The sequence below is a fragment of the Fukomys damarensis genome, unplaced genomic scaffold (genome assembly GCF_012274545.1).
Source record: "Fukomys damarensis isolate Sample0158 unplaced genomic scaffold, DMR_v1.0_HiC HiC_scaffold_35, whole genome shotgun sequence".
NCBI lineage: Eukaryota > Metazoa > Chordata > Mammalia > Rodentia > Bathyergidae > Fukomys > Fukomys damarensis.
Genome location: NW_022900947.1, coordinates 49,664,083 through 49,676,516, shown reverse-complemented (window position 1 = coordinate 49,676,516; position 12,434 = coordinate 49,664,083). Strand labels below are relative to the sequence as shown.

The window sequence follows — 12,434 nt, the reverse complement described above, 5'->3', positions numbered from 1 at the left end:
ATCGCTCCTCGGCCTTTTGGCTAAGATCAAGTGTAGTATCTAAGCACTTTCAATGTTGGGTAAAATATTAATACTAATTGTTAAAATGATATGATTGATATAGAAATCCACCTTCTTTATAATTTTTGTATTAGAGTAATATTGCATAAGCAAATTTCTCCCTGAACTGAAAGTAGAATTCAAAATAGTTTGATATAAATTAAACACGATTGATAGAGACAGATATTTGAACTATTATGTAAAAAATCAGACACATTTTTTATGGTGCATAGGATATTTAGATAACTATAAAAATAAATGCAGAATACCGTAATACTGATTATGCCCAAGGCAAGCTGTACATAGTTAACCCCTCACTTGGCTGGTTTACAGAAGTGAGTCTGGCTGAAGCCTACATGCCAAGGTCATAGTAGGTCACAGACAAATTCTGTTCCCACAACTAAAGTATGCTGACTAGAAGGACAATGGTTTGGAGCTCAGTACTATGGCTTTTTTGACCTCCTGTGCCTCTGCAGTGTGGATCTAGGTACCTGTACAGCCAGGAGGCCTGAGGTGGTGGTGGGATGCTGGGCTGGGCTGCCACGGCACCCATGTTGATCACAGTCCTCACAGGTCTGCTCCACTTGGGGGCCCTGGCTGCTCTGTCTTATATTCTCTTAAAAGACTGATTTATTCCAGAGGTTATTTCATTGCTTATGAAAATAATTATATGATAAGTTAAAGCTATATATGTGAAAAATTTGGAAAATATCTTCCCTTAATACAATAACTGGATGATTTCTCAGAAGATAGAGCAGAAGTTAACAATGGAAAGAGGGCCTCTCTCAGGCTCCTTGATAAAAAATCAAGCCCACTGCAAAAGTGAAGAGACTGCAAAAAAGCACACGAGACCACCATAGTTGGTAAATTGGAGGGATCATCACCTCCCATCAGAACCTGGACTATCTTCCGGGGAGGGGCAGCTGGAACCTGCAGTAGAATTTAGCTGAGTTTAACCCTGCAGGTGGTCAGGGAACTCAACTTGGGTCTTGCAGTCAGAAATCAGCCTGAATCTCAGGGGTCTGCTGCTGGCTTGCTGAGACTGACTTAGACCTGCACACTGCTGCCCACATTGTCTATTGTGTCAGCAGAGACATACCCTGCAGGAGGCCCTTCATTTTTTATTTTACCTTTTGTAATTATTGTTTTTTCTTTCTTTTTTATTACTTTTAATTTATTTAATTTTATTTTTCCCAACTCTTCAAATTTTCCTTTTTTCTTTCTTCAGTGTTCTTAATTTTCCTGTTTATTCTTGTGCCTGCCCTAATTCAGATTTCTTCTTGCCCCCATTTATACAAAACAAATATTAAGGGACATGAAAAACCAAATAAACACTAATACAATTGTAATAGGGGACCTATAAACTCCATTGTCACAAATAGACAGATCATCTAGACAAAAAGTAACTATGAAATATTAGAACTGAACCAAGCTTTTGAATAAATGGACTCAATAGATGGCTACAGAGTATTCCACCCCACAGAACCAGAATATACATTATTTTTGGCTACACATGGGTCATTTTCAAAAATAGACAACATAGTAGCTCATATAACATGTTTAAGTAAGTGCAAAGGAATCAAAGTTATCCCCTGTATATTATCAGATCAGTGCAATTAAGCTGGATATCAACAGCATAAGAAACCTTAAGAACTTCACAAACACATGGAGATTGAACAAAACTCTCCTGAACAATCAATGGGTCACAAAAGAAATCAAAGAAATTAAACAGTTTTTACAAACAAATGATAATCCCAATACAACATAAAGGCATCTATGGGACACAATGAAAGCAGTTCTATGATGGAGATTCATAGCAGTGAATGCCAATACTACGAAAACAGAGTAAGCTCAAACAAACAACCTAATGATGAATCTTAGGCTCATAGAAAAAGAAGAGCAAGAAAAACCCAAAGCACATACAAGGGAGGAAATTATAAAGATCAAAAGAGAAATCAATGAAATGGAGACTAAGAGAATGATACAAAAAAATCAAAGAAGCAAAGAGTTGTTTTTTGAAAGAGTAAATAAAATGAATAAACCCTTAGCTAACCTTGTCAAAAAATGGAAAGAAAAATGCTCAGATCTATGCAATTAAGAACAAAGAGTTGAAGTCACAACAGATCCAGGAGAAATAAAGGGGATCATCAATACCTACTTTGAGAACCTCTACTCTAATAAAATGGAAAACAAAGAAGAAATGGACAAATTTCTAGATACATATCAATTACCAAAGTTGAACAAAGAAGATGAAAATATTCTAAACGCCCCAATTACAATTGGTGAAATTGAAAAAGTAATTAAAAGTTTACCAACTAAGATAAGCCCAGGGGGCCAAGGATTTAGCTCAGTGGTTCCCTGCCTGCCTCATAAGCACAAGGACCCGAGTTTGATCTCTGGTACCCCCACCAAAAAAAAAAAGAAAAGAAAGAAAGAAAAGAAAGCCCAGGTCCTTTGCTGCTGAATTCTACAAGACATTTAGAAAAGAACTACTGACACTACTCTACACTTTTCAATGAAATTGGAAAGAAAGCAATACCCCCAAATTCACTCCTGGAAGCAAGTGTTACTTTGCTGTCAAAACCAGGAATATACCCAAAAAAGAGAATTATAGACTAATTGCCCCAATAAACGTAGAGGAAAATCCTCAATAAAATACTGGAAAACAGAATACAGAGGGTCATCAAGAAGATCATACAACCTGATGAAGTCGGATATATTCCAGGGATGCAAGGGTGGTTCAACATATGTAAATCAAAAAATGTAATACACTATATTAACAGAGCCATGAACAAAAAGCATATGATCATCTCTACAGATGTTTTATGCATTTAACAAAAATAAACTCCAATTCTTGATAAAAACCTTGCAGAAAAAATGGAATAGATTTCCTTTATCTCAACTTGATAAATGATATTTATGAAAAACCAACAGCCAACATCATATTGAATGGAAAAAAACTGAAATCCTTCACACTAAAATCAGGAACAAGGCAAGAATGTCCACTATCACCACTTCTGTTCAATAAAGTTTTGGAAAAATTAGCCAAAGAAATTAGACAAAAGAAAGAAATAAAAGCAATAAAGTTAGGAAAGAAAGAAATTAAACTGCCATTATTTCCCGATGATATGATATTCTACATAGGAGACCCCAAAAAACTCTTCCAAAAGACTTCTAGTCTTAATTGACAGACTCAACAGAGTAGCGGGATACAAGGTCAACATTAAAAAATCAATAGCTTTTTTTTTGTACTGGGGATCGAACTCGGTCCTTGCACTTGCGAAGTGAGCAGCGGAACCACCAAGCTAAATTCCTGGCCCCTGAAAAATATCAGTATCTTTCCTGAACACAAATAACAGACTCACTAAGAGAGAAATTAGGGAAAAAATTCCTTTCACAATAGCATCCAAAAAAAAATTAAATATCTGGGAATCGATCTAAGCAAGGAAGCAAAAGACCTCTACTCTGAAAGAAGACATCAAAGAGGCTATAAGAAAATAGAAATAAATCCCTTGCTACCGGGTAAGAAGCATCAACATAGTGAAAATGGTCATACTACCAAAACTGCTATACAGATTCAATGCACTGCCAATTGAAATTCCAATGGTATATTTCACAGAACTAGAAAAAACAATCCAAAAATTAATTTGAAACCAGAAGAGACCTTGAATAGCAAAAATAATTCCAGGCAGCAGAGACACATCAGGGGGCATCACAATCCTCAACTTGTAACTATAGTACAAAGCTACTGTGCTAAAAACAGCATGGTGCTGGCAAAGAAACAGACCTGAGCATCAGTGGAATAGACTGGAAGATATAGGAAGAATTCCAGATGTACTTAGCTACCTCATCTTTGACAAAGGAGCCAACCATCCTCACTGGGGGCAAGATAGCCTCTTTAATAAACTGTGTTGTTGGAAAAACTGTATTTCAACCTGCCAAATATTAAAACTGGACCCTTATCTTTTGCCATACACTAAATTAAAATCCAAGTGGATTAAAGATGTTATTTTTTTTCCTTTTACCTTCTTTTTTTTAATTGAGTTTATTGGTACATTTTAGGTATACAATACAGTTACATTTATTGTCATGATCTTGTACCTTTACATGACAGGTCTTGGTTCTCATTTTTCCCCTTTACCCTTGACCTCCCTTCACCCCTTCCTCCCCTCCCCATTTACAAACATTTTTTAATTTTCTCATTTTTTTTCTTTTCCCTTATTACCTTTCCTCTACCCTTCCCTCTTTCCTACACCTTTAGCCCCTTTCTTCCTATTTCATATTGCTATTTATCTCATTAGGATCTCAATGTACTATTATCGTTTTTCACACCTGAGAAACTATTTAGTATTTATACATGTGTGACATTTATTTCACTTAGGAATATATTTCACTGTATCCTCAATATGTATCCATTTTCCTATGAATGAATCTAATTTCACTATAAAATGGAATACTACTCAGCCATAAAGAATGAGAAAAAAGATCTTAATATTAAAACAGAAACACTAAACTTGCTGGAAGATAAATTAGGTAGAACTCTAGAAGGCATCAGCATAAGAAAAGACTTCATGAACAAACCTCCGTAGTACTGGAACTAGCACAAAGAATCAACAATTGGGATCTCATCTTATTAAAAAGCTTTTGAACTGCAAGAGAAACCACCAACAGAGCTAAGAGACAACTTACAACTTGGGAAAAATTTTACCAGCTGTTACTCAGACCAAGAACTACTCGCTAGAATATATAATGAACTAAAAAAAATGAGATCCCCCAAATATAAAAGCACAATTCAAAAATTGGCATATGAAATGAATATACTTCTTAGACGAAGTAAAAGCAGAAAACAAATATATGAAAAAATGATCCGTATCACTGGTTCTTCAAGAGATGCAGGTGAAAACAACACTGAAATTTCAACTCACCCCAGAAAAAATGGCTGCTATCAAGGAATCAATCAATAACAAATGCTGGAAGTGTTGCCAGGAGAAAGGAACCCTTCTTTATTTTTGGTGGGAGTGCACACTGGTGCAACCATTGTGGAAATCAATGTGCAGATACCTTACACAACTAGGATTGAGAGTCCCATTTGACCCAGCTATCCCTCTGCTAGGTATCTATCCAAAAGAATTAAAAGAATCATACCACAGCAATATATGCACACCATATTTATATTGGCACAGTTTGTAATAGCTAAAACTTGGAAACAGCCCAAGTGCCCATGAATTTGAGACTGGATAAACATGTGGTCTTTCTATAAAATGGAGTACTACTCAGCCATAAAGAATGAGAAACTGGAGTCATTTGTAACTAAATTGATGCATATTGAGGCCATATTATTAAGTGAAATAAATAGGACACATGTGTAAATACCGAATAGTTTCTCTGGTGTGAAAATGAAAAGTGTAAATAATATTCAAATTATATAATTGATAATGTGAAAATGGAAGAAAAAGGGAAAAGGAGAAGGGGAAATGGAAGGGGTAAGGGAAAGGAAACAAGGGAATAGATTTAATGTGATAAAATGAAAAAATGGAAACAAAGTCTTTTTAGATAGGGAAGAATGGAGGGGTTGAAGGTAGGGTGGGGAAAGGGGGAAAATAACCAAGATGGATTATGTAAAGGTGCAGATTTCCAATGATTAATGTCATTATATTGCATACCTTAAATGTACCAATAAATAAATTAAAAATGATACTTTCATTATAATAAAATTGTATTATAAAACAAATCTAATTAAATATATAAACACAATACATATAGTCCTAAACAAGGTGAGGTTATAAAACAGAAACTTGTTTTATATTTTATTTTTTCATTTACATGTTCTAGAAAGCACTATATGAAAAAACTGTGATGTCTTAATGAACAAAAACATTGGGAATTTTGCAAATATTTGTTAGTAAACCCAGATTATCAACTGGATTTTTTTCATAAATATCTTTTCTCTGTTCTGTGTAAAATTTCTAACATTATTTCTCCCCCAAAAAATCCAGTTACAATTCTCTTCTGTAGTACGTTGTATTTTCTTATTCTGAAACAAACCAAATGTTTCACTCCATGGTCTATATGAACAACAAAATGTCGTGCTACTACTATAAAGAGGCAGGTGTATTTAATTGTCACTTGCATATGGGTGGATTTATGACTATACCAATGTTACATTACTTCCAGATCCTTCTTAAATGGCAAGTCACCATCCCTTGGCCATCTTTGGGTACTGACTCTCAGAACAGAACCATGGCACTGTAAGAAGATGAGGATAACAGGAAACATTTATGGGGAGTGGAGGGCCAAGTTTGTCAGATTCTTAAGTGCATTTCACAGGTGAAGATTCAACATTTCAACCCAGGTGAGTTAGCCATTTTTGAAGAACTATTTTCAATACCCAGTAAGGCTACTACTATCAAAGTGTCATGAAGCTGAAATGAGATTTCCCTGCTGAGTCATGCCTATATTACTGTTTTAATATCATACTTTTGTTAATTCTTGCTTGCTGCTAATTATTGCTTTCAGGCACTAAGTGTTTTGTTTTGTTTCTTTGTTTGTTTGTTTTTGTTTTTTGAGACAGAGCCTCACTATGTAGTTGAGACTGACCTGGAACTCACTATGTAGCCCAGGCTGATCTCGAACTCACAGCGATCCTGCTGCCTCAGCCTCCCAAGTGCTGGGATTACAGGTGTGCATCACCACACTTGGCTCAGGCACTAAGTTTTGATGTGGGTTGTAATGCAACAATAGCATATAATTATCACCTTGTAGTGTACAATCTTCCTCTGCCACTGTTCATTTCTGTGAAATCCTCTGTGCTTCAGTAAGTCACTGCTTGTTTTCATAATAAAAAATATTCTCCATGCCTGTATCACAATACCTTGTGTTTATATGCGGAACCCTCTTGATATGTGACTATAGTCCTTCCCCCAAACGTGAGTGTTCATGTTAAATTGTGTCAGTCCTGTGTATATCTCAGTGAAGAGTAAAAAGGGAAAAGAAAAAAATGTGAGAGAATGAAAAGATGAAAATAAAGTGTTTGTAGATGGGGAGGGGAGGAGGGGGTGAAGGGAGGGCAGAGGTAAGGGGAAAAAATGAGAATCAAGACTTGTCATGTAGAGGTACAAGATCCCAACAATGAATGTAACTGTACTGTATCCCTAAAATGTACCAATAAACTCAATTAAAGCTGAAAAAAAAAGAATGTGCAAAATGAAAAAATCTAAGATATATTAACAAAGCTTTAAATGGTTGAAGAGTGAATAGTCACCAGACATTTATTCCTTAAGATATATGAATGTTGATGCATTAAAACGCTTTGGTGTTGTTCTACTTGCTTGATTATTTTGCATTTACCTATGCTGTATTGTGTGGCCTGGGCCAGTTATATGACCTTATTTTCTAATTTTACAGTCTTTGAATTTAAAACTAGTGATAAAAAGCTTATTTGTCATCAAAATTTTCTCTAATTATGAAAGAGCATATAGAAATAATCATACCTTATATGGGGCAAATGATCTAATGATTAGAAAACTCTGTCTTTCTATGTTTTATGGTATATTATTTGAGCTCATATGTTGCTGATGAGAAAATCATACCCAGATAAGTTTGATAATTTCCTAACACCACAAGATAATTTGAGGCAAGGCAAATACTTAATGTTAAAAATCAAAATCTGACCTCTAAATTACAAGTCAACATCTCTGGCATATCATGTACTATATCTAGTTGGGTTTATTGATTGTTCTAGAAATCTCAGAAAATCCAACAAAACTCGATAGCTAAATGTAATCATCAATCTCATATATTTAGTGTTCTTAGGAAACTCCAATGATACTTTTCTAATTTTCATCATCTTTTATTTCACTGGTCTCTAAAGCACTAGCAAACATTACCGTTTTGGGTTTTTACTTCATTAATTTGTAAGTGACTGAAGATTTACACCCTACTCAGGGGACAAGTAGAAGGAGAAGCAGTAAGTTTGTTCCCTAACTTAAATCTGACCTTGTGTCCACATAAGCTCAAGACTTGTTTTATCACTCTCTAATATAAATGCTACACACAGCACTAAATAACATGACCCTAGTCTCAGTACTGTATTTAAATGTATTTGGCTCCATACTTACTCCGCTATCAATATTTGATGAATCGTTTGTACCTACAATTCATCTCTAAATATTTTTATAAACTTACCTGCATTTGCATAAATCATATATTCTGAATTATGTATTTCCCTGCTACACAATACAGTGTATTGTTTAGTTTTTGATATATAGACCAAAATTTGCTATTTTTGCTTTTCTATTTGACTTTTATGTCACAAATTACTTTTCATGACATATACAATGTCTTATAACCTTTTCAAGCTTTGCTTTTGTTGAAAATTTATCTCCCAGAAAGTATTTTATGCTTATGCTATCAGATAGCTTTAGCTGTCACTCTATGCATTTTCTATCCTATTAGATATGAGTCATGGCCTTCTCCGTGTAGTGATGATGAAATAATTTTAAGCCTATCTTTAATAAACCATGTTTTGCTCCAAATCTTGATCGCTAATGAATTCCAAAAGTTTATAAACTGATTTGGTGAAGACATTTTAGCACACAACCTTGTAGCAATATGAAAAATAATGACAGAAAAGTAGAAGATCCAGCTGTGTTCTCGCTGCTCTGATAAGAAATGTGGTTTCAATTTAATATCAATTCTTTCCTATTTCTTGTCGATATCCATAACTAAATTTTGTATAATGATCAAACTACGCTTACTTTGAACTAAGTAAAATACAGAATTACATAATTTGGTATCATATTTCATTATTTTTATAGAACATCATTTCATATACTAATTCAATATTAATATAAAGGAAACAAAAAGATCAGACCATTTCTGATCTGTTAAATGCCCACTACAAGAATGAAAACAAAATGGAAGTTTATATGAAATAATCAGGAAATAGCCAATATTTTTCTGTGAACTAACTGAGAATATGGTTCTTTTGGACAAATACAATTTCCTTGAAACAAAGCCAGTAAAATCTTTTGAATCATTAAGTTAGAGGAAATTCTTTTTCTATCTTCTGATTTACAAATGAAAGATTTTTCTCTATTTTCACAATGTCCATTCTTTTTATACGTTTGTTCATTGCCATTTTGAAAACAGAATCTTTGATAAACTAGTAAATTGGGAAAAGTAAAAGCATTACTCTCTCCAGCTCCTGCCATTCCAGGCACTGAAAGCTAAAAGCAGGCAAGAGAATTAGTTCCTTCCATCTCCCATTAACAGCACCTTTCTTTTGAATTGTACTCACATCCTCCTTGTCAGTTAACCCCAAGAATGGTGACTTAGTAACTGGTTCTGCCCATGAGTTACTGCTTTTGGGATGTTACTTTATCAGAAGTATAACAGAAGTATGCATTAGGCCCAAACAAATATTCCGTCAAGCTTTGAAAAAATATATTTTAATATTTCTATGAATATTCAAAGAACCTAGAACCTAGAATAGTTTTTTGTTTTGTTTTGTTTTTAGCAAAGGACCTTCTCACTGAGCTAAGTACTCAGTCCTTTAGCCCTTTTCTGTTTCTGTGTATGTGAAACAAGTTTGCTAAGTTGCACAGGCCAGGCTCAAACTTGCAACCCACTCGCCTCTGCCTCAGAGATTGTGAGCATTTTCTATTCCCTCTACGTTTAAGTGATTTCTGTAAAGGACAAATTTACAAGACTTAAACTTACTTTGAATCCACTTCTTATTGATTATGCCAATCTAGGACCAGAAGATGTTTTTCCATTCTCTCATGTCCTCTTTGGCTTTTTGTGTCTTGTGAACAATATACTTTTCATTGCAGAGGTTGTTCATGTCATTAACTATTTTAATTCCTATGCATGTTTTGAAACTACTGTGAATAAAATTGTTTTACTGATTTCTTTCTATTTGCATCACTGTTGGCATACAGGAATGCCACTGATTTTTGTTTCCTGGTTTTCTTTGCTTTTTCAGTACCAGGGATTGAACTCAAGACCTTGCCCTTGCCAGGCAGGCACAGAGCCACGGAGCTACATCCCTGGCACTCTCGTTACTGATTTCACATCCTGTAATTTTGTTGAGTTTATTAGTTTTATGATGCTTTTGATGAAAATTTTTAGGTCTTTTATGTAAAGGATCTGAGCATAAGGACACTTTGACTTATTTATTTACTATACACATCCCCTTTATTTATTTCTCTTGCCTCATTGCTTTGGCTGAAGTTTTGAGTGCTACACTGAACAAGTGGTGTGAGTAGACTCTCGTTTTCCTGTGTTTAGAGAAAAATGCTTTCAGTCTTTCCCAATCTAGTATAATGTTAGAGGTAAATTTATTACAAAAGGCTTTCATCTGTTTGAGGCATGGTTCTTCTATGTCTGTTTTCATCATGGTTTTTGCCATGAATAGATGCTGGATTTTGTCAATTAGTTTTTATAAGTTTATTGAAATAACCATTGGATTTTACTCATTTTAAAAAAGCTATACCAGCTAGCCCATGCTCATTTTGTGCATATTTATTTTTATCTTTTTACTTTCATTTCATATGTGTGTGTGTGTGTGTGTGTGTGTGTGTGTATATATATATATATATAATATTTGACTTTTTAGCACACTTTAATAAACTTGTTTGAATATTTCTAAAATTTTCTGTCCTTTTTCTATTTTTCCTCCTAAATCTTTTGAGCTAGTTACTATTTTAGATTCTTTAGCTAAATAACTGTAAGAAGTTTTACTGTCATTTCTCTACATATTAAAATTCTGTTTATAAAGCATAACTGAATGTGCTCAAATAAGTTTATGGTACTTAAGTAAATTAAGAGCTGAACATTTTGACGTTATTGGCTCAACATGATATATCAGTTCTTGTTAGCATGTATTTCGTATATGCCTATGTTACATAGACCACAAGATATTGTTATTTCAGCTTAAAAGAGTGCTATTTTAACAAAGTAGAATCTGAAAAAACACTATCAACTCATTTATTCATTGTAATATTCTCTATTCCATTCTCTAGAGTTAAGCTTATATTTGGAATCTATTTAAAAAAATTGATTTGCTTCTTTTATTACTTCTTATAATTTTTCTCTTATTTTTAAAAATATGAATGTATCTTTATTATATAATTCAAAACATATTTACTGGAGATATAATTCATTTTGCATGTGTGTGTGTGTGTGTGTGTGTGTGTTTAATTTTAGCATTTCAGAGATAATTCTTTTTCTTTCAGTCTTAAATACTGTTGTGGGAGAAATCAATTGATATTCTTCCCATTATTTCTTTCTGTCATATATGCATGTATTTCTTGCGTTTGAGTTTCTTTTCAAAAGGTTGTTTGTCATATTTGTTCTAACAAATATAAGTATTAACATACATGCTAATTCTTAAATTTCTTAGGAGGTAAAATCAGCAAAATTTGATCATAGATGTGTAGAGAAATGTTTCTAGACAAGTAAAATAATAAATTTATGTTGTTTTCTTGTGTAGAAAATAATAGAGAAAATTATGACAATTGGGAATATTCCATCATCTTGACTCTTCAGGACAGAGAAAATAATCTACCCACAATAATAAATACCTTGAAAATGGAGGCAGAATTGATTCATAGATGAATGCACACAATCTCTAGTTTATATTGTAGCTCAATAATGGATGAAACTCAAAAGTCTATTGGTTTGGTGACCTTGATTAGTGTTTTTCCTTTTACAACATCATTTGCAGTGTATTTAGCCATTAACACTTAAAATTAATTCTTTAATAGAAAATTTGCTTGCTGAACTTAGTGCTAACAAATTACTGAAGTTGGTTCTTAATAGTGAGTATCAGAGAAAGCAAATGTAAAAGGTTTTGGTGTCAATTATACCAGGTAATTTGATACCAAATTCACAGTGCAATACTATTTTTTTATATATTACTAAAAAGTATTCACAGAGGAAATGGAAAACATAAGTCTTACTTTAAATTATTTCAACTATTTTGGGTTGATTTCAGAATATATATTCCTTCTCAAGAATTCTTGAGTGGAAAGTCATGTTTGTAAAATATAATGAAATAAAATTTCAACACATATTCTCAAATAAGTTTGAAGATACCTATAATTATTTTAAGATTGTATACCAATTATGAATAAATTGCAAATATGTCATGGGAATTTATATCAATGTATTTAACTACATCAATATATTTAATTATATATTCCCTCAAGAATTCTTGAGTGGAAAGTCATGTTTGTAAAATATAATGAAATAAAATTTCAACACATATTCTCAAATAAGTTTGAAGATACCTATAATTATTTTAAGATTGTATACCAATTATGAATAAATTGCGCATATGTCATGGGAATTTATATCAATGTATTTAACTACATCAATATATTTAATTATAT

The 12,434-nt window shown here is 33.3% G+C and overlaps 1 pseudogene; it reads left to right on the top strand.

Moving 5' to 3' along the window:
* Window positions 1-172, top strand: LOC117284283 (annotated as a pseudogene).
* The last annotated feature ends 12,262 nt before the right edge of the window (window positions 173-12,434 follow it).